We start from the raw sequence: 21,714 nt of genomic DNA on the forward strand, positions 1-21,714 counted from the left end.
TAAAAAAAATTCGCGTACAGTGACATAAGATAGATCCTGTATATTATAATAGTTATAATATAATATTGCAAGCTTTTATTAAAATATAACTTATAGGTAAGTCTGTGGACTGCGAATAAGGTCCGTGCTAAATAAATAACTTAGCATTAATTTAAATGTTTGAAATACCATTATTTTAAAAATATATTTTTACTAGTAGATGGGTACCTATTTGCACCACACATCGTTCTATTAATAATTTATATAGATTTACATAGTCAAAGTAACCTCCACTACCAAAATTGTTTCAGTGTTTCACACAAGTAGGTAAACTAAATTACTTTAATAGCAATAACAAAAACATAATATTAAGAAATAAACTTAAAAAATACTACAAAAAAATATTATTTATATTAATTTTAAGTTATTAGGTAGGATACCACAAACCTTTTCTCACGTTCTACATCAAATATATAATATAAAGATATACTAGGTATTATAATTTATGATAAATAATAATATAGCATGTTAAAAATTAGTTTTGTTTTCGGAATAAATAAACCTACCATATTATTACAATAAATAAAATAAATTACTAAAAAAAGCAATATAATATTATAATAATATAATATACTTATAGGAATATAGTCTGACTTTGTTTGCTCAGAATCATTTTTCATATAATATGCAATGATTTATAATTGAATTAAGTTTAACACACACGTTCCAGTGAATTACTGAATGACGAGGTACACTCGACACCTAGGTAGATACTATACAGCAGAGCGACTTCAAATTTTGGATGGTTAATTTATAATTTATAAGTATATTTGAAGTACTGAGGAGCGGAGTGTGATATTTCACTGGTACCCCGCAAAACGTAAATTTTTCAAAAATATGTGTAATATTAAGTCCTTTATGCAGTAAAAAAACCCAAATTAAATGTAAAGTCATGTCGTTTGAAATATTTCGTGTTATATTTATAGTTTAAAATACACCCCTATGTGGTGGCACCACCCCCGCAACATTTTAGCCATAGTTGCGCCACTTCTGAAACGAAACTTTAATTTTTATCAGCGTTTGAACTTATCATTTTTACGATATTTGATATTTAGTGGTAAATTATAACGAATACCGCCCATTAATCGATTTTTTATATTTTATTGAATCCCCAAAATGAATAATTATAGACACTTGAACATGCCAAACTTGCAATGCCTCTTGAAACCAAATATTTGTATTAGCTTTTAGAGAACTAGTATCCCCCTACCAGTATTTTGGGTATTCTAAAAAAATACATATTTCATAAAAAAAATATAATTTTAACTTGCGCGTAAAATTTATTTAATTGCTAATAATTTCAAAATCATCGGGTAAACTCCCAAACAAATTAGAGAAAACGGAATTTTTTACGCAAAACCAGTTTTTGACCAAATTTATTCAACCTACTGTATTATTAATAGTAAAATAAATTATATCAATAATACCAAAAAATATACTTAATAACATAGTCTGACCGTCTTCGCTCAGAATTGTTTTTTTGTTTACAATGATTTAACATTTTAAAATGTCATCCATCCATTACATCCATTACAGTAAACCACATATACTGTACAGTAGAGCAATACCCACTTGCCCACCTTTTTTATTATTTCTATACGTATGTTATAAAAATTTAGTTTTTTTTTAAATAAATGAGTAATTTAACATCTCTAACTTAATACATAGTGATTTTGATTTAAATATAAGCATTTAAGTATTAAAAAAAAATATAATAATTAAAGAAATTTCTAACATGCAACACAATAAAATTTATTTTTTTCTTGAGGTCATGACATTTTCTGCAAACCAAATATTTACAATTTTACACTAAAAATATAATGCAATATCATGTTATAATGAAAGTAATCTGTGTAATATAGAACAAATTTATTATATATATATATACACGACTATTTTTTTTATATCTCCATTAGTTAATAGGTTTTATATAAAACAACAACAATATATATTATATTTGATATAAGTTGTTATTCATTTTTGTTTTTATTTTGAATAAAACAATTATAATAATAAAAACAAATTAAAGTGTATTATTATTTATAAATGGTAGGTACGTCAAATCACACTATGTACCTACTTATTTGACACGTACCTAATTGTTGCGGTAAAACAAATAATAATTTACACATAAAAAACCCATCATTGTAAAACAAATTTTAATTTAATAAACTTTGTGCAACGCTAATATATTATGCAAAGATAGGTAGTCAAGACTGAAGTTAACGGTAAAATATAATTGAATTAGTTAAGTCAAGTTCAATGTTAATTTATACAATGTTAATAGTTTACGCATTATCTATAAATGTAACCATAAAAGTTTAAATTTAATATAGAGAATCGTACATTTGTACTAACTAATCTCAGTTAAAAAAGTGAGTTGATTTTTATTAATTAGGTATTGCACACGTATTATGTAACGTATACCAAATGAATGGTTTCAATACCTATGTTATTTATGTACCAGAAGTCACAATATAATGTTTTCAAAAGTGGGCATATTCAACAAGACATTAATACTAGTTAAAACCTAGTCTGAGTGAGTGGTTTTTACCAAAAACCAACAATAGGGTATTAATGACATACGACCACTTATATAATAAAATATTATGTTACTTTGAATTGGTATTACTACTTGTTTGTACCTACAGCAATATAATATTATATCCTATCGAGTATAGACAGTGTAGTATCAACTATCGTTTACGTTCTCTAGCCGGCATCGTACGGCGATGGTTGAATAATGTACCTAATGATAATTTTATTTTACTTATTAATAGGCATCACATCAGACGGGCGGCCCTATAGTATAATATGCACAACTTATCAGCGTACATTTTTATAACTAGTTTGCGCACAATCTGACACAGATTATTGTAGAAAACGAAGAAAAATAATTATAATTGAGGTATGAGATTAATTTTTTCAAGGTTGACATGAAATGTGAGAAAATTAATTTTCGAATGTTTTCCGCATAGCTGTGTTGTGTATCTTTTCGATACGTATGGTTATCTTTTAAATGATAAAATAATATACTGGCACGTGCAATATAATTTTTGACAATCAGACAATAAAATATTATACGCATAAAAATATAGTAATTAAGTCATATTATTGTGAAAACGAGTGGTTATACTTCTATAATACTTTGTGTACTTTTAAATGGGAAATTGTAATAAATGCGCTAACTCTAGTTGAATTATTTTGGACAGCCAACACACGATCAGATGCGGCCGATGTCACGCTAAATTCAGAGGCACACTAATACAATATAAAACGTATTCGTGTGTTATTGTCGAATTAGCAAAAAATCGCAATAAATAGGTCATTTTGGTTACCTACCTATTAATATTGGGCGATCATTTAGTTTCAATGCAATGTAAATCCACCTAAAAATTGACTAATTTTGTTGATATTTGAACTGAAAAAAAAATATTATGAGTAGGTATTTTTGGTATTTTTTATTTGAAAACCACTGGACAATACACACACAAATTTTTGTAAAATTAAAATACATTAATCGCTCCATTTAGAATTTAAAAATTAAACAGCCACTAACCCATCATCGCCACAAAAAAATATATTACTCCACCGACTACCTATTATACCATACAAGTTATTACGTATTGTATATTTTATCTACATCGTGCTTATTACGGACATATTATAATAGTTCGTCATCATGTATGACAACAAGTAATAACTAATAAGTAACTGGACGCTCAAAATTAATATCGTTAGTGTTTGCGAACTTAACATGTAAATACTAATAATTTACTCTTGGCGAGAAAATAGGTTATGGCCGTATGGAGGTAATATAATTTGTTGTAACACGAACTACACTCTGATCCAGATATTCGCTCATTATAATTCCTATTTAGGGATACAATATTACAATATTGTGTGGCAAGTGAGCTATTTCAGTCGCGGTCGACGTCTATGGCACGAGCCGCAGGCGAAGTCCGCTTTTTGCCCAAGACTGAAATTGCCTTCCCGCACGAGCCACAAGCATATTATTTTTTGTCACGCCTCTACGTCCACGGCAAAGGACCGTGGTATAGATTTCAGTGCCTGGTTGTTCAGGGGATACGAGTGATATTATGCGTGCCCAACACTTTTGGTGATTTCCACGCCCGGCACCATTGGGATTCCCGTCCGCTGGACAGAAAAATGTCGCGTTCCAACTTTTCAACCGCCATCAAAAACTAAACTTTCGGTGCAGGCGTGACAAAAAATTGTTTGTAGCTATATCCTCTAAACGTTGACAAAACGTTGGAAACGTGCATTTATAATATTACTATTTTACAATAGCGTATACCTACTATAATTATTTATTTTGACATATACGATATACCTATAACGGGCGGTGGCCCAATAGTATAGTAAACTTACAGGTGCAAAAAATATAAAATATTATAATAATTAGGAAAAAATATGATAGATACTCACGATGACACGATGCCCGCAGTATTTGGCGCTCGATGTGAAATGTGAAAATGTCAAGTCATTTTCTGGACATGAATCGTACAGACTGCAGCGCAGCTCTGATACTTTGATGGCAAAACGTTGGATCGTCCGTGAAAAATGAAATGCATCGATATGTTCAACCGCTAGAATGGTTCTGATGCGAAGTTCTCCGCCACGAAACTACAACTGACGCAGTTAAAATATAATGTTATAAAATATGTATAAAACATAATCGTGACGGCGGCCGTGTAATCGTTATCGCCCTGTCACGTCTGGTGACTCGCGCGTGTGACAATGCCACTTCTACCTATCTACCTATCGGGAGTATGCGTAGCCGAAAACTCTAATTGTAAAAATAAATGTTAAATAAAACTTTTTGTTTAATATGTCATGTAATATAATACATATTTTACAAAAAAATAACATAAATGTTTATATATTTTGATTTTGTTTGTACGTGCCAAGGTGTGCAAACGATTATTGAACCACACTGTTGTTTTTGCCAGATCGTTTGTATAAACTATATCGACTTATGAGTTTTAACCAGGTAGATAGTTATAATATGTTGGTATTATGGTATATATTCTATAAACTATATTATATTTTGAACTTATCCTCCTTAAATTATTACGTAGCAACTAGTAAGAATATAATTGTATTAGAATAAAAATATGAAAAGATAAACGGAAAAGAAAAAGTAACAACTATAGAAAAATGAAGTGTATAGGGATAAGGTGATATTCTACGTAAAATATTGTAGGGACAGGGGTGTCGATGACCCCACGACAAGCTCTGTTACTAAAGTGCATGTGTTAAACAATATAATAAATTAATATTGGTTTACGAAATAAAATATATAATATATTAGGGATAATCCAAGGTATTTTTTAACGATTTTTTCTGACTGCACAAACTTATTCCCACTATTGGGTAATAGGTTATAGTAGGGACTTTGTCTACGCAGACCAAACCCTACGCACTGTTATCCATTGAACTGTCAGGGATGGATCTAGGGGGGGGGGGGGCTAAGACCCCCCCCCCAAAGCTGTATTTCTAAGCAATTTTATAGTGTTAAAAACAAAATTACAAAAATAATATTTACGATTGTACATATAATTTTTTCTATCTTTAATGGTGAGTACATTATATAGCTTAGTAAAATATAACATTTATCGATAAGAAGATAATAGTAAATAGATACATAGTATATTGTCTAAACGCGTAGTACCTATATATAGTGCACACGAATGATTACTTGAATAATATTTTGCATGGTTTTAAAAGGGATTTTTTAAAAACTGTGCATAACTAGTTATTGCCTTTCTGACAGCCTTAAAATGATCTGCATGCTGTGGCGACCAACTTTACGCTAAATCCAGTAGCGCACTAACGCAATAGTAAAAGTATTTATGTGTATAACTATCGCCTAACCGGATGAGCAAAAAACACGATAAATATGTAATAATGATTAGGTTACGCGATTAGGTGAGCATATAGTCTTAATATTATACAAAACAAATACAGAAACATATTTACGACCAATATAGAATACATGCAGATCCACCCAAAGATGACTAGCTTTGTAAAAATTTAAATTTTAAATACTTATTAAAAATTATTGTAACTGCCTATATGTGACCACCTAAGCAAACGACGGCGGCGCACGCGTCTGTGTTTATCATAACCGCGCTGTCTCACGATGTCCTTCATAACCATATTAACCCTTCGTTAGTGTGTTGACGGTTTTTTGCATCTTTGATGTGTTGGGGTTTATTACACCCCACAGTGAAAAAATAACAAAAAATCTAAATTATAGTTAAACTTTAATTCAAATTTAATTTTATAACAACTAGTTAGTATAGAAATAGCATTATATAAAAAAAAAGAAAAAGAAATGTCATATAATACACATATATACATAATTTCATACACATGAATGATGTGTTTGGGTTTGAAATACCCAAAAGTTGATATTACTCAGTTGATTGTATGATAACAGTTAAGCATAAGGTAATTTATTAACCAAAACAGTTTTGCATTATAGAGTATACTATGTTAAGAAGGATTTCATGGAGGTGAAAGTTTTATCTAGTTTAATCACTAGTAGTATCACGCAAAATCTTGTCACGTGGGGTTTAATAAACCCCAACACACAAACGAAGGGTTAATTATTATCCATATATAGTTATATAGATAATAATATAAGACTGGATACACTACCACAGTATCTATAACGCGAGAATGAACCTTTTGATATTTAGGACATTGGGTTTCAAAGGTACCTACTTAGTACTTATCAATTAAATAACAAATAAAATTAATGATAAAACTCCTTGCTAGATGGAGGGCACTATATAATATTATAAAATATTATAATTTATTTTTATAATATGAGTATTACTACTTTAATAACTACTCGGATACCAACGGTACTAGATTCTTTCAAATAATGTGCAATAATTTTTTTTTACAATAAGATGAAAAATTAAACGGTTATAAAAAAATCATTGTACCTAATATTGTATTCATTTTTATTTTACTTATACTTTTTTTTATAAAAACTAAAGTATGTTTATTTGACATTGGTTTTCCTAGAGATTTAAGAGATAACTAATAAATTAAAATAAGAAATATTGGAAGGAATAGACTAATGCAGTTTAGCTGCAAATCGATTTTCGTGCATTTTTTTTTCAAAATGTGTGTTTTCCACGCTTAATGATGGTACTATAAAAAAAGTCAGTGAAATTTTATGTAGAAGTTATAAGATTAAAAAAACTTCAAAACCTTAAAATCTTATTATTAAAATACCAAAAATAAAATTTTTTCTTTTTCTTTTTTCGTAAATGTAAGTTTTTTTATCCTTATAATTTTGGTGAAATCAGAAATTACTTATTGTACTTACTGTATATTATATTATTAATAAAGAAATTTAATAAAAAAAACCCCCAACGGATGGAAATTCGCAAACTCGTGTACAACTTTGAAACTAAGTCCGACCGACAAATTCTGTTTGCATCACTGATTGTTCTTAACTCATTTAAAAACAAAGGTTTCCAAAAAAAAAAATTTTCAAAATCTAACCACATTTATGAATCATACATTATGACCCAAAATAATAGGCACTTTACATTTTAAGAAATAACTTTTTGGGGGCGGAAAAATATGTGGCCCCGGGGCGCAAAATGTTCAAATACAGCTCTGCACATTCCGAACAACGGCTTATTTTTTAGTTAATATAGGAGTAGCCTATTCATTATTATCTTATCTATTCTATGTTCACACACCCACCCAAACGGCGACTAACCAGATGCAAGAAGCATTTTATTCGTCCCTAATCTATTTGTAAGGCTCGCGTAGTCGCGTCCAGTTTACAAATTCATGAATAAGTAAGTTATTCCTATGCCACGCCCGAATTTCAATAATCAAGCAAAATATAATTTTTTCTCCGCGTTTGTTAATGTAAACCTTTATATATTATATATAATATATATAATATATATTATATTTGTATTACGTAGTATATTATATTATTATCGAATATCAATACACTGATAAGTATAAAAAATAAAATTGTATACCTATAATGCATAGGCGCCAATTGACTAAATTTTTGGGGGGACTCAAGCCCCCTTCCCCATAAGCCATATTGCTTAGTACCACAGAATATAAAAATTAGTACTAATTACTAAATTTTGAACTGGGGGGACTTGAACGACATTTGGGAGAACTAAGTCTCCCCAAGCCCCCCCCCCATATTTGCGCCAATGCAGTATAATGGCTAATACAGTAATACTTAAATGTACCAGCAATTGGTTTTCTGTAATATAATCAATTTGAAGAATGATAAAAAAAAATGTTCATAAAAATTATTCAATTATCCCGTACATACCTATAGCTAGTGATTCTAATAAAAATTAAAAGGTCAATTTAACATTTGTCACATAATATGAGCTATTTAGTTTGGATTTTGTCCTTTTTGATTCAAATAAATGGTTGATTCTATAAACCAGTGATCACATAAAACTCACTGTAATTATTGTAGTTTATTATTGTCATGGACCAAGGCATCGGAGTACAAAAATAGGATATCCAAATTTCTTAGTAGAAATTTCTTGTTACCTACTAGTGTATACTAGTATCAACATTGCGGAATTGGGCGATAACTATAGACAGTTATAACGTATTAGCTGTCCCGCCCGTGTCAAAGATTTGATTTTTTTTATAGATTTATTTGTAAAAAAATGTATGTTCGATAATATTTTTCTAATTATAATAGTAATATTGGCAACTATAAATAAACAAAAAAGTATTCTTTTTTCGTGAGTTAAAAGAAAAGTCACGTTTGAGATATACCTTTTAGATAGATATAGGTATATAGGGATTGAAAAAATAAACTATAAACACCATCTAAGTTTTAAGGAATCAATTGGTATAACTTTTTATTAAAAATCGTCTAGTAGTTTTAAGTCTATTAACTTCGGATAAACAAACGTGGGTTAAAATATAGTTTTCAAATTTCAAAATTATAAATTCAAATTATTATATGTATAACCTGTGGCAACATGTGTATATACTATTAAAATACTTAGTATTTATAATCAATGATAATATGTATATATTTGATATATGTCCCAAAGTTCAGTATAATAGTTGTAGTTCCTAAATATTCAAAAATTGTTTTTACATTACATTGAGCCAAACGAAAAGATTTATCAATAAAAAAGGTGGGTAAGTGGATGTCGCTCTGCTGTACAGTAGGTTACAAGTGGGCCACTGTAATGGATGGTGTTAAATTTGAATTCAATGATATAATATAATTGTATAAGAAAAACGATTCTGAGCGAAAATGGTCAGTCAGCCTATGATATTCCCAAGTATAATTGATAATATTATTGTGAAAAAAGTAATTTATATATAACCTATTCGGGCTATTTACGTGGAGCCTAAGAGCCTTGTTTTCAATTTTCAATCCTTAGCTATAAAAGTTGAACATTAAATTAATATAAGGTTTAAAGTTTAGTAATAGTTTTACAGTCACACGTGTTCGCTGTTGTCTCTACACTATTATTTTTAGTATTAGCTATATTGTTCATAATGAATGAATTCGATTTAATGAAAGATAAGTTTTATATTAGTGTCAAAAACCGTTCATTAAAACCAAATAGGGTTTATAAATATATGTTAAGATAAATTTAAATTATACAAGTTATTTATTATTTATTTGATACCTACTTACACATTATAATTACATGAGCGTTAAAACAACTATACTCTCGATCCCAGTTCACAGTATGTTCAGAAAATTTGTTAGCTGTAGAAGCTGTTTAAATGAAAGTATTACATTAAGATCTGCGGCAACTGCGCAGTCACTGGGAAGTGGTCAGGGTTTTTTTAAGTGCACTTGTACCAAAAAATGTGACACAAAGCGATGGGTTTGTAGAAAAAAAGAGGTATTGTGCAACTCTAAATGCCATAATAGCCTTACATGTACAAATAAATAAATAATATAACTATAATCAATTCAGTAAAATAAAATATTTTAATATATATTTTAAATTTTAATGTATTTTATACTTTAACGGATATCAAAGTGAAATTGTATAGAATAACTAGATATTCTATGAAATAACTATAGTTAAAGTACAATTGTCATGTATTATTTCATAATTTAACTAACATTCGTAGGTAATTCTTGAACTACCTAGTTATTTCATAAAATAACGGAATTCAACACTTTAGCTGTAACATATACATTGACGCACGCCGCTCATGGTCACGCGCTCGATATTGTTATCTGTATGCGTTGTTACTACTAAACACGCATCGCATACGCTTATTATTATTATTAAAGTTACGCGGCGCTCGTTCGCGTAGGTATTATATATTTATATTTATATTTACGCGGCGCGTATTATAATATATGATTACGTACACACTATGACATTACTTAAATCGGTGTTTATAATATGGAAAATTAAATAGGCATATCGTATATAGTCACAGCTCGCTATACAATATTTCACTATTTCAGTCTATTTCGTTTTCATGTCAAAAAATATTTACCGTGAATTTTTTAAAGTTAAAAATTTAAATCATTCGAATCTTACTTATATGGAAATAGTGTATAAAGTATAAACACTATAGTCTATAATTTAGTTTTGGTCGGGAAAAAATTAAGTACGCTAACCTTGTATAAACACATTAACTTTTTTTTAACTTAATAAAAAGTTAACAAAAAGTGTGTATGAACTTTCAACTAAACTGAGTTAACTTATAGTTAAATTAACTTATAACTTTTAACTTTTTGTTATTGATGCATATTAACTTAACTTAACTGAGTTAAAAAAAATCATGAACTTGCCCAGCCTTGACCTATATAATATAATATTATTGTGTTAGTCATAAACTCATAAAATATGATTATTATTTATTAGCAGGGCTCGGGACTTATATCATTTGCTTATTTTTATGGTATGTAGTAGAGTTCTATAGAAGTATAATGTGTATGTAATGTTACAACACGTTCAATTATGAAATTTAAAAGTGTTTTTTTTTGCTATTTTCAACGATTTTTCAAAAATATGCTAATTTCCAGTTTTTCTGATTATTTTTGCTTTTTTTGCATATCTCTGCTTAATTATGATTTATGATGACACATGCCACCGACAAGAACCTAGATATTTTAGTTAATTTCTATTTTTTTTTGTTTTTATTTAATTATTAATTGTTTTTAGTTCTATTCTCTATTCCCCGTAAGTTGACCCACTTTTTTTTTTTGGGCACGCAGTGTATATGATGCATTGAATATGTTGTGACATTATAGGTCACGACGTATACACCGTGGTGTTACGTGACGTGAAACTGTAGAACTACCTATTATTATAGGAACAATATTATGATTTGATAGAATCCCTATTTCAAGTTTTAAATTACAATTCAAAATTAAATTAGATAACATTTTTCCAAAGTGTTCCGTTCGATCTATATAGACATTTATTTTCAGAACTCAAATCTTTTTTCATAATCAAAATAGCGTAATTAACGCGTTAACTAAATTTAATTTTGTCAAATCTTTGGGCTTTTGAACTAAAGTTGACGGTAGTATCTCTATAACGAGGCCCTTCAAAAGTCAACGTAAAACCAATATCGTTAAAAATTAAAATATTAGTACCTATTTGTCTTAATATAAATGTGCTTTCATACGAAATAAGTCCAGAATTATGAAAAAATGTATGATTGCAAATCATAAAAGTAGTCATTGTAATTATTGTAACATTGTGCTTATGAGTTTGCCTACTTGGTTTTAAGATTTGTTTTTTTTGTGCCTGGACACTTTATAGCAAAAAAAAATGTTTTTATTTTAAACTTAAAAATATATTCTGGTACGAAAGTTTATCCAGTTGATACATTCCCGGTCAAAAGTAAAAAATTACCAATACTTTTCTTAGTACTTACCTACCTATTTGAAACAAAAAAAATGTACCCTGCAATTCATACCTTATAGTGACTATTACCTATTAGATACTCATTGAGGATATGCAAGATATGCACTTGGCACTTATGGGTAATAGGTATTGTAGGTACAGCCGAGTGGTTACCTACTTTTATCCCTTTTATCATAATATCTATAATACTTATAATTTACCATTGGGTATTCTATTTACGTGTTGTTATATCAGCTATCACTTTTTTGACTTACGTTCGTAAGGTATTTTATGATAGTGGGCAAAAATATGATTGTCATAATAAAATACAATCGATTGTTACATATTAAAATACAAATTGTATGTTTTTATGCGATATTATGAAAACAGCACGCAAACATATAAAGTATTGATATATTAAAATTTATAAATATTAATTATTGATCTCAGTACCTCACTTTAGGTACATGTTAATTACGTTATATAAATTCAATAGTTTTCATGAAAAAAATATTTTTACTCTTTTTGAGCTATTTATAGACACATTTGACATTTTAGGTTCTGAGCGTATCAATAAATATATTGGTTTTACAATGATGTGTGTGTTTTTTTCTGTCTGCCATAAACTTTTAGGGTACTAAAAATGCTCCGATTTACTATAGTAAGTATACTTACGCATCTTTTCTGATAGGAAAGTGAATCCATAGTTATTGCATTCGAAAAGTAAAATTGAAAATTCCCAGTATTTTTCGAAATTGTCTAGGGGAGGAGGGGAAAGTTCTTCAACCCCCAAATGACGCCACTGATAAATATTATAATATTACAATTTTACATTATATATACTAGGTACCTACCTATATTATGGCTAGCTTACACTATGAGAGGACTTCTATCTAATAGCTAACTAATCGTTGATGTAGGGTTGAATAGGATGGTACCAACTTAAACCTACTAGTATTATTATAATTTATGGACTATTATAATAGTTAGAAGTGAGTAGAGGTACCTACTGGAGAAAAGGGCGTGGCGTCCCGCGTGCTGAACGGCCAATACTGCGGACTGTAATCTAAATAATGAATAAATGCTGAAAGAATAGTGATGGCCGAGATGACTGTGCCGAGAACATTATGATTGCAACATAATAATTATATAAGGACAGTGTTCGGGAAAAAGGGAATATGTCAATATTTTTATATAGAAAAAAATATAAGATACCTACATTTATTTTGTACATCATTTTACGCCAGTACGGCTTTAATACAAATCTCTATTATCTATATTCTACATAATCTATATTATTAACAAATTACGCTAACTGCCGACAACGATGCCCCCCATGTTCACGTAGTTGTTTGTAATAAATATTATTAAATAATAATGTGCTAGGTACCTACATAAATGTATCACAATAATGAATAACAAACAATTTTTGAATTACAGAGTCCCTTCGTGATGGAGTCTGCCAGAAATAAATGCAAGCTCGCCGTAATAAGTGCCAACCAACTTTGGGAATTGAACATATGTGTGACTTGCACACAGCCTTTGGACACTACTTCAAAATTATTGAATTATTACCTTCATGGCGTATGCGACAAATGTAGGCATTGATTTGGGTTTTGACAAACCAGGTGAAGTGTTCTTAATATTCTGTTTATCAGTTTATCTATAATATTATATACATAGTTTTACATTTTAATCATTAACGACATAAGATAATATTCTTCATAATATACAATATTAATGATAATAATATGTTAAATTTGGTCAACAATTTGAATATTAAGTAATTACAATAGTTTTAATTCATGTAGCAGTGATGTAAGCTGACGGAGTAAATTATATGAAATTGAAATGTTGAAAAAATGCCGAAAATAGTGTAGGTAGGTAACCTTAACCTTAATAAACACTTTACCGGAAAGTAATATAAATTTTTTGAATTTAACAGTTTTAGGATAGGATACCTCTATTCATTGGTAAATTAACGAATTCCCATCAATCGATTTTTTCAATTTATCAATTGATATTTTACAATTCAAAAACGAAAAAACTGATGAAATTGTCACCAAATGTTCATATTATTAGCATTTATTTTTTATATTATTTAGCTTGATTACTTACGTCCATTACAAGGACAATGACATGCCCGACAACTACTGTACAGCAGAGCGCTACCCACTTTTCCACCCCTTGCAGTTTATGTTGAATAGTATTCTATATATATAGGAATTCTTAATATTATCATGTATTCTAAATATATACCTACATAGTACATGCCTACTTGTTATGGATAGTAAATATGTCGTTAAAGAAAATATTTTATTAAGTACTTATAGAATTCTACATCCATACGCGCATGCACAAGTCAATGAAAACGAAGAAAATACTTTTGCTCCGGCTGTAGAGCAGAAATTTGATGTAAACAGTACCAAAAGAGGAATAAAAATTCACCTTGTTTCGATCGACTTATATTAGTTTTGAAAAGATGAGCGTATTAGTTAGTCTATTTTCTAGGTTTGCTCGGGATAGATATACAGCGACGACATGAAAAATATAAGAATCCACTTCCGAGCAAGCTTAGAAAAGAGAAATACCCGAATACAAACTAAATTTACTTTTCAAAATTGAAATCGTGCTACTGGAAGTATATTTAATTTTCTTTCGCTTATTGAGCTAAATGTATGGAAAAAATGGTTGCTCCAGCTCCCTTGACGTAACATATCTTCGGATGTATAGCATGTTCCTTCAATATATAGAATGATTGAAAAATACAAAATTTTTTCATCACTAATTATTGAATTTATTTTTGAAAAAAAAATTATTAAGAGAAGTACCATCAGTATTTATATTTTATTTACTTCTACTCTTTAATTATTTATATAACAATAAAATTAATTATTATTAATTATACACAGATTGCAGAGCGCGGTTCGCCGGTGTCGACGCATAGTCAACCGGACGTATATTCGTCGCGGCGATACGGTCTACGCGCCAATAATCGCGTTCAACGTGATAAAAATTAATACATATTATAGGTAGGTACTGATATACGCATATATAGTAAGCAGCGCGTGATACTTATACACCATAGACCTAAAGGTCTATGTCATACACAAGTATTAAAGTAGCACAGCGTGGCTTAAGACGCTTAAGTACACCGACAAAACTGAAGGGACGCAGAGGCAGCAGAGCAAATATAGAGGCGAGCGTGTGCGCGCAGAGGATATCGCCGAGCTGAGGCCGATTGAGCGGAAAATGCAAGCCGACCGCCGTTTTTTTTTTGCCACGCCGGAATATATGGCCCGTCGTGTATATAGCTGCTACGAAATAAATCAATGCGTTTTTAATTCGAAGGAAACGGGAAAACGCGGTGGAATACGCTATGTATAATATAGCCCCGGCCTGAGGCGTCGTCACGCCACAGTTGGCCTCACTCCCGTACCGCGCCATTAGATGTTTCACATCAAAAGACTCATAAATTGTACATTGTTTTGTGAACAGTTTTGATGAAGTAATCACAAGTATTATAAAATATATTATATATACCCAGGCACCCAGCTTGTACCTATTGTATACTCAGGGTACGGGTGCAATTTAATGGAAAATAATGGCCAGTATAGTTGAGGGGGTACTTAAGTATGTAACATATCAACGCGCAGTTAATGACTATAGCATTCGATGATTAATTTTATTGATTTATTGACATCACTTCAGTACCTCTTGGCGAAGCCATACTCCATGCAACATTTAATCTCACCACTCCACGTCTCCACCACACACAAATTGCACCTGTATAAAACATTATCTGAATAATTAATATATTAATACAAATATGGTTTTAATTTTTCATTCATATTACTTTGTTGTCATTGGAGTATTTTAAGAAATAATTATATGGATGAGGAATACCAAAAAGAAGAGTATATGGTCAATATCTACATAATATCGAAAGTCCCATGTCCAAATTGCGATGATGTAAGTACAAGTACCTATATATGAATAAGGAGTTATAATATATCTTTGTTTTTAATAAAATACAAACCAAGCAGTGCCGCAACTAGATATTGTAGGGCTCTGATGCCAAAAATGTTATGGGGCCCCTGTACCTGTACTAAACAGTATAATGAAATAAAGTTAGTGCCACAGATAACCTTTAGCAGACCCCTAATACAAAATAAAATGTATGGCCCCCAATTTTTAAAACATTCAAGCACTATAAGAGTATAGTTATGTTGGTTATATTAAGTTCATCATATTTTTAAACACATCTCCAACAATACATCAGTTATCAGTAGTCAAATAGTCAAATTAATAAAAAGCAATTCATTTATTAAAATATTAAATAATATAATATTTAAATTTCAATAACAAAAAATAAACAATATTATAGGTATTATACAAATATTTTATTTTAAAAAGTTTTTTTTCCTTGCCTTCATGTTTGAAAAGTCATGTATTAGTTTTTCAATATCAAGTTCTTTTGTCCTTGATTTTTCTATGTTAAGTATACTTATGCCAGTTAATCTATCTTGCGAAATAGAATTCCGAAGATAGTTTTTGAGGAGTTTTAATTTGGAAAATGACCTTTCGGCCGTAGCTACGGTAACTGGGAGACTTAAATATATAATACAAGCAGTGATAATTTGACTGTAAAGAGATGAAAGATCATATTCAATTATAAAATATGACAATTCTTGAATAGTTTGAATTTTTGTATTTTTAATAAATTCTTTTAATGAAATTAATTGTCTTATTAAATCTGATGTCACATCATTATTGTAAAATGATATGAAATCATAACAAGATTTAACTATTTCTGACTCTTTCATGGTAACTATATTTTTGGAAGTAAAAATTCAAAATTTCTTGAAACGGAATGAAGTCCTTTAAATCGATCTCGTAACTGAAATAAAGCTGTATCAATGAGAGGATAAAAAATTGCTATACGAAATTTTTCTTCGGGCACATCTAAACATCTAATCGTCTATCTCCTTGAATTTCTCCACAGTATTGTTTTGAATATATTCTATGGGTTGCAGGTTTTGTGGTGGATATACCCCATTTATGGCATAATTCAGTTGCTGACCCAACGACTTCATCATAACCATCTCTCATTTTTTCAATTGATAAAATTGTTCCTTGCAATAAATCACATACCTTGTGAAGATTGGTTTGTGGTGATTGTAATACCTTTGATACAATTGATAAAGGTTTTAAAATATTTTCCCAAATGGTCATCAACATAACAAATTCAAATGATTCCATTTTTTTTTTCAGTGATTTGGCTCTATTTTTTCATCACTTTTGTCACTTGTTAATAATATATTGGTTAAAGATTTTAAAACATTTATAAAATTTAATTTTAGTGAATACACGGCGTTGTGTCTTGCTTCCCATCGAGTAGCACACACATTTTTTAATACTTTATTTCTTATTTGATCTACGGTCTTCTCACCAAAAGCCAACGATGCCCATCTAGGTGCGCTCTTGCTAAAGAACAGAAATATATCTTGTACAAGATCAAAGAATAAAGCTACTTTTTGAGAGCTTTTAGCAATATCAGAAATAACCAAATTGAGGCTATGAGCTGTGCAATGAATGTAGGAAGCACTTGGTACGACATCTGAAATCCTTTTTTGGACACCAGTATATGCACCACTCATAACTGATGTCCCATTTGTGTGGTTAAAATAAAAGATAATAAATAAGTTTAATAAAATAAGTCAGTAAAATAAAAATAAATAGATTTGTCATATTATGAAATTCTTAGTTATTGCATAAAATACCCAAAAAAGCTTGTAAAAAAATAAATAATATACACATCTTTAAAAATAGTCAGATATTGTACAAAATTCCTAAGCAATACATAAAATGTCATGATTAAAATAGATATTAACGCTAACACAAAATAAAGTTTATTACCGTTTATTGCAGATGATTCAGTGTCCAATATATCTGATTCAACCTCATGTCCTACATGGTCATTTTCATCTAAAATAAATTTTAAAAACATTATGGATTATTTACTGTTATTTGCTTAAATTGTTGTATAAATTAATATAACAAACAAATGTTTAGTTAAAAATGTAAAACTATTTAGAAAAACAAAAGAATATACAATAATAATAAAATTAATTATTAAGTACCATTTATTGCAGATGATTCAGTGTCCAATATATCTGATTCAACCCCATATTCTACATGGTCATTTTCATCTAAAATACATTTTAAAAACATTATGGATTATTTGCTGTTATTCGCTTTAATTGTTATATAAATCATTATAACATATTACAAATGTTTAGTTAAAAAATGTAAAACTATTGAAAATAAATTTTTGAAAAACATATACCTACTATTCATTATATTTTTTTATAATTATAATGATAATTCTATTTTACTTTTAACTCTATACTCTATATACCTAACTAGACATTTAATACTCCTACTAGAAATATTTAAATTGATTATGACTACAATATTGATATTAACAGTATGAAATTGATTAATTTACCAGTATTCAAATTATCAACAGTTTTTTCATTGATTTGAATCTCTGGTGACTGGTATAATTCATTTAATTCTGAAGCTTGAGGTTCATCAGCTATAAAATACAAAAGTACCTATGTATATTTAATAGATTATATTGTAATAATATTAATAATAATAATAATATTTTTGGTGCGCCGTCAAAAACTGTTATGTTAAAAATTATAACTATTAACTTTCCAGGGTTTTTCTTGTTTAAAAACAGACCAAGGCGGGTAAAAAAATAATAATTAATAATAATAAAAACCAACGTCGATTCGCTGCCGCTGCGTTTCGCCTTGGAAACTGCGTTAGCATTGTTTCACCCTAGACTAACCATTTTTTACTTACCTATTCTAGGAACAACAGCAGGAGTTGTAGAAAAAAATGCGTTGATTTTCGGTATTTTTGACATTTTCTCTTGAATATCCTTCTTCTTTTTTCGTTTTTGGTATCCACTCAAACATTTTTTTTTATCAGACATTATATTGCGAATTATTTTTGATATTTTAGTATTGTTTTTAATAGCAGTATAGCACGTTTATTATAAACTGTCACTACTACATGTATTAAAAAGAAAATAATAATAATTTAATCCTTAATAATAATAAAAATACGAACCATGTTATAACTTAAACAGTTAAACATAAAAAACAAAACACTTTCAAAGCTTCAAGGAAATTTTAATATTGGTAAGTGTGTACACTATACTATACTTATCAGTGTAATACTGTCATTGTAATTTGTAGCACATAGAGCAACAGAGCTGAAGCTATGATATAACAGTATTGTTGTTGTTGTCTTTATCAGTTTGTTTTCCCATTTTATTTTTAGCCATTGAGTTATTAAGCCATTAGTTCCAGATATGAGATACGTTTTAGATAATATTTTTTTCCCAAATCGGGCCTCCAATAATATATTATTATTTATTAGCGTATAAACCATATACCTACATATAGTACCAATATAAGGTCCGTATTTCCTAGTATTTTTTTCAGATATCAAAATAATATACATATTTTTGTGAAATTTTGAATCGAATGACGAATATAGAAATAACCAATGGGCAATAGTGTAGGTATTGTATGTTGGGCTGGGGCCCCCTTCGGTCCCGAGGCCCGTGGCGTTTGCCCACCTTGCCCACCCGGTATTTACGCCACTGGTGTGTACTATGTTGAGAGTTATAAATAAATCTATTTTTAATTTTCAAATGTGAATTACCATCGTAGATGTAAACAAAGATTATCAGTTATCAGTGGTCTCAATTTTATCGGATATTTATTCATCATTTGGCGTATGATTGTAATATCAATCTATTATAGAAATATGGAATGTACATTTTCTATTTTTTTTTTTTTAATAATAAATTGCTTAATTTTTCGTTTTTGATGATGGGCTCCCCCCCCATAACATAAAACCTGGCCAGGGAATGCATTGCATACCCTGCTTCCCCTATTGTTGCGGCACTGAAACCAAGCACAATTACGTTTGACGCAAACGTATAAACAAAAATATATGTAACGGTGTTTTTTCTTTTTATAAAAATGCTTTAATTGTTAATTAAATACCTAAAAATATTATAATAAAAAATATCAACTATAGGTAATCTAATAATTGAATCGTAACTTTATTGTATTTGTAATATTGTCATATAATTCAGTTTTATAATTATTTACGTTAGAGAAATACATTGAGGCATATTGTACCAAATGCAATAAATGGCATTGTGCACTGTGCCAATTAGTTAGTCATAGAACTCACCATTGTAAAACTATAAGCAAAGTTATGGAGGAGATCCGTTCAGATTTAATGAAAAATAAAGTAAACTTATGGTATGGTTAAAATGTTTTTGTCACGCCTGCACCAAAAGCTTAGTTTTCGATGACGGTTGAAGCGTTGGAAAGCGACGTTTTTCCGTCCAGCGGGCGGAAAAGTGGGAATCCCCAAAAGTACCGGGCGGTAAAATGGAAATCCCCAAGAGTACTGAGCTCAGACGTCATGCGTATTCTCTGAACAAACAAACACTAAAATCTATACTACGGTCCTCATAAAACATAAACTTTTGGTTACATCTTATATTTATATTATAACCTCCTTGCATGACGCGTAAACATTTTTCTTTTATGAAATTGTTTTCGTATAATAATTTGGTTGTTGCATAGATCCCCGCATAGCTAATAAAACCAAATCGTTTCTTTCATGAAATATTGTTTTCGTAGAATAGTCTGGTTGTTACATAAATTCTAGCCTGAATTACCTTTGCCGTGATGGCGCGATCAATGAACGCAGAGGCCTTATAAAAAATAGTATGTGTGGCTCGTGCGGGAAGGCCATTTCAGTCTTGGGCGAAATGCGGCCCTCGCCTGCGACTGAAATAGCTCACTTTCCGCCCTTGCCGCACAATATACTATTATAATTATTCAATATATTAAATTATTTAAAAAAAAAATTCTACTGTTTGAATTTTTTAGAATACCTAATATAATATATATGTATATGTTTTACAATGAAAAATCAAGATTTGTGAATCAAGTAAAATCATGCTTAGTGTTAAATATAAATACGTTAAGAACGCAGAAGCGTGAAATAAAAGAAGAAACACAGAAACAATTTGAAGAGTAAGCATATATCACCTAATTCAATAAAATGTAGACAATTTTAATACTTAAGTATGAAATATAATATATTGACACCTACGTCCTACATATTATCATATTATCTAACTACTATAACCTAACCTACGTAGGTAATCCAGTACTTGAGTAGACATACCTAACCTATATTATTACAAAATATATTTGAAAAAATCTAGATAGTAACCCATTTCAGCTCTATGCAATTTTTAATTTTTACAACGAAATATAGATTTTCCGCTAACTAAGATTTATACTCTGCCCTCAAAAAGTTATAAAGTGTACTTACCAATTCGTAACAGCCAAAATAACAACAGTATAGGCATTTTATAAAAATTATAATTTATATACATATAATAGGTAACGCCAATCCTCATAATATTAGTATCATGTTTATTAGAAAATATTTTGTGGTAGCCGGTAGGTACCTATACTATAATATTAATATGTTCTTTGTTAGGTTTTTTAGGGCATTGAAATCCCAGGTCTTATTATAAATTGTGTATTTTACAAAAACAATAATTATATTAATTATAATAAGACCTGGGATTTCAATGCCCTAAAAAACCTAACAAAGAACATATTAATATTATAGTATAGGTACCTACCGGCTACCACAAAATGTT

The 21,714-nt window shown here is 29.5% G+C and overlaps 2 pseudogenes; one reads left to right on the forward strand and one right to left on the reverse strand.

The window, feature by feature from the left end:
- The first annotated feature begins 13,382 nt into the window (after positions 1–13,382).
- On the forward strand, positions 13,383–20,330 carry LOC132953568 (uncharacterized; annotated as a pseudogene).
- On the reverse strand, positions 16,334–17,042 carry LOC132933907 (zinc finger MYM-type protein 1-like; annotated as a pseudogene).
- Positions 20,331–21,714: the final 1,384 nt, after the last annotated feature.

The sequence above is a fragment of the Metopolophium dirhodum genome, chromosome 1 (assembly GCF_019925205.1).
Source record: "Metopolophium dirhodum isolate CAU chromosome 1, ASM1992520v1, whole genome shotgun sequence".
NCBI lineage: Eukaryota > Metazoa > Arthropoda > Insecta > Hemiptera > Aphididae > Metopolophium > Metopolophium dirhodum.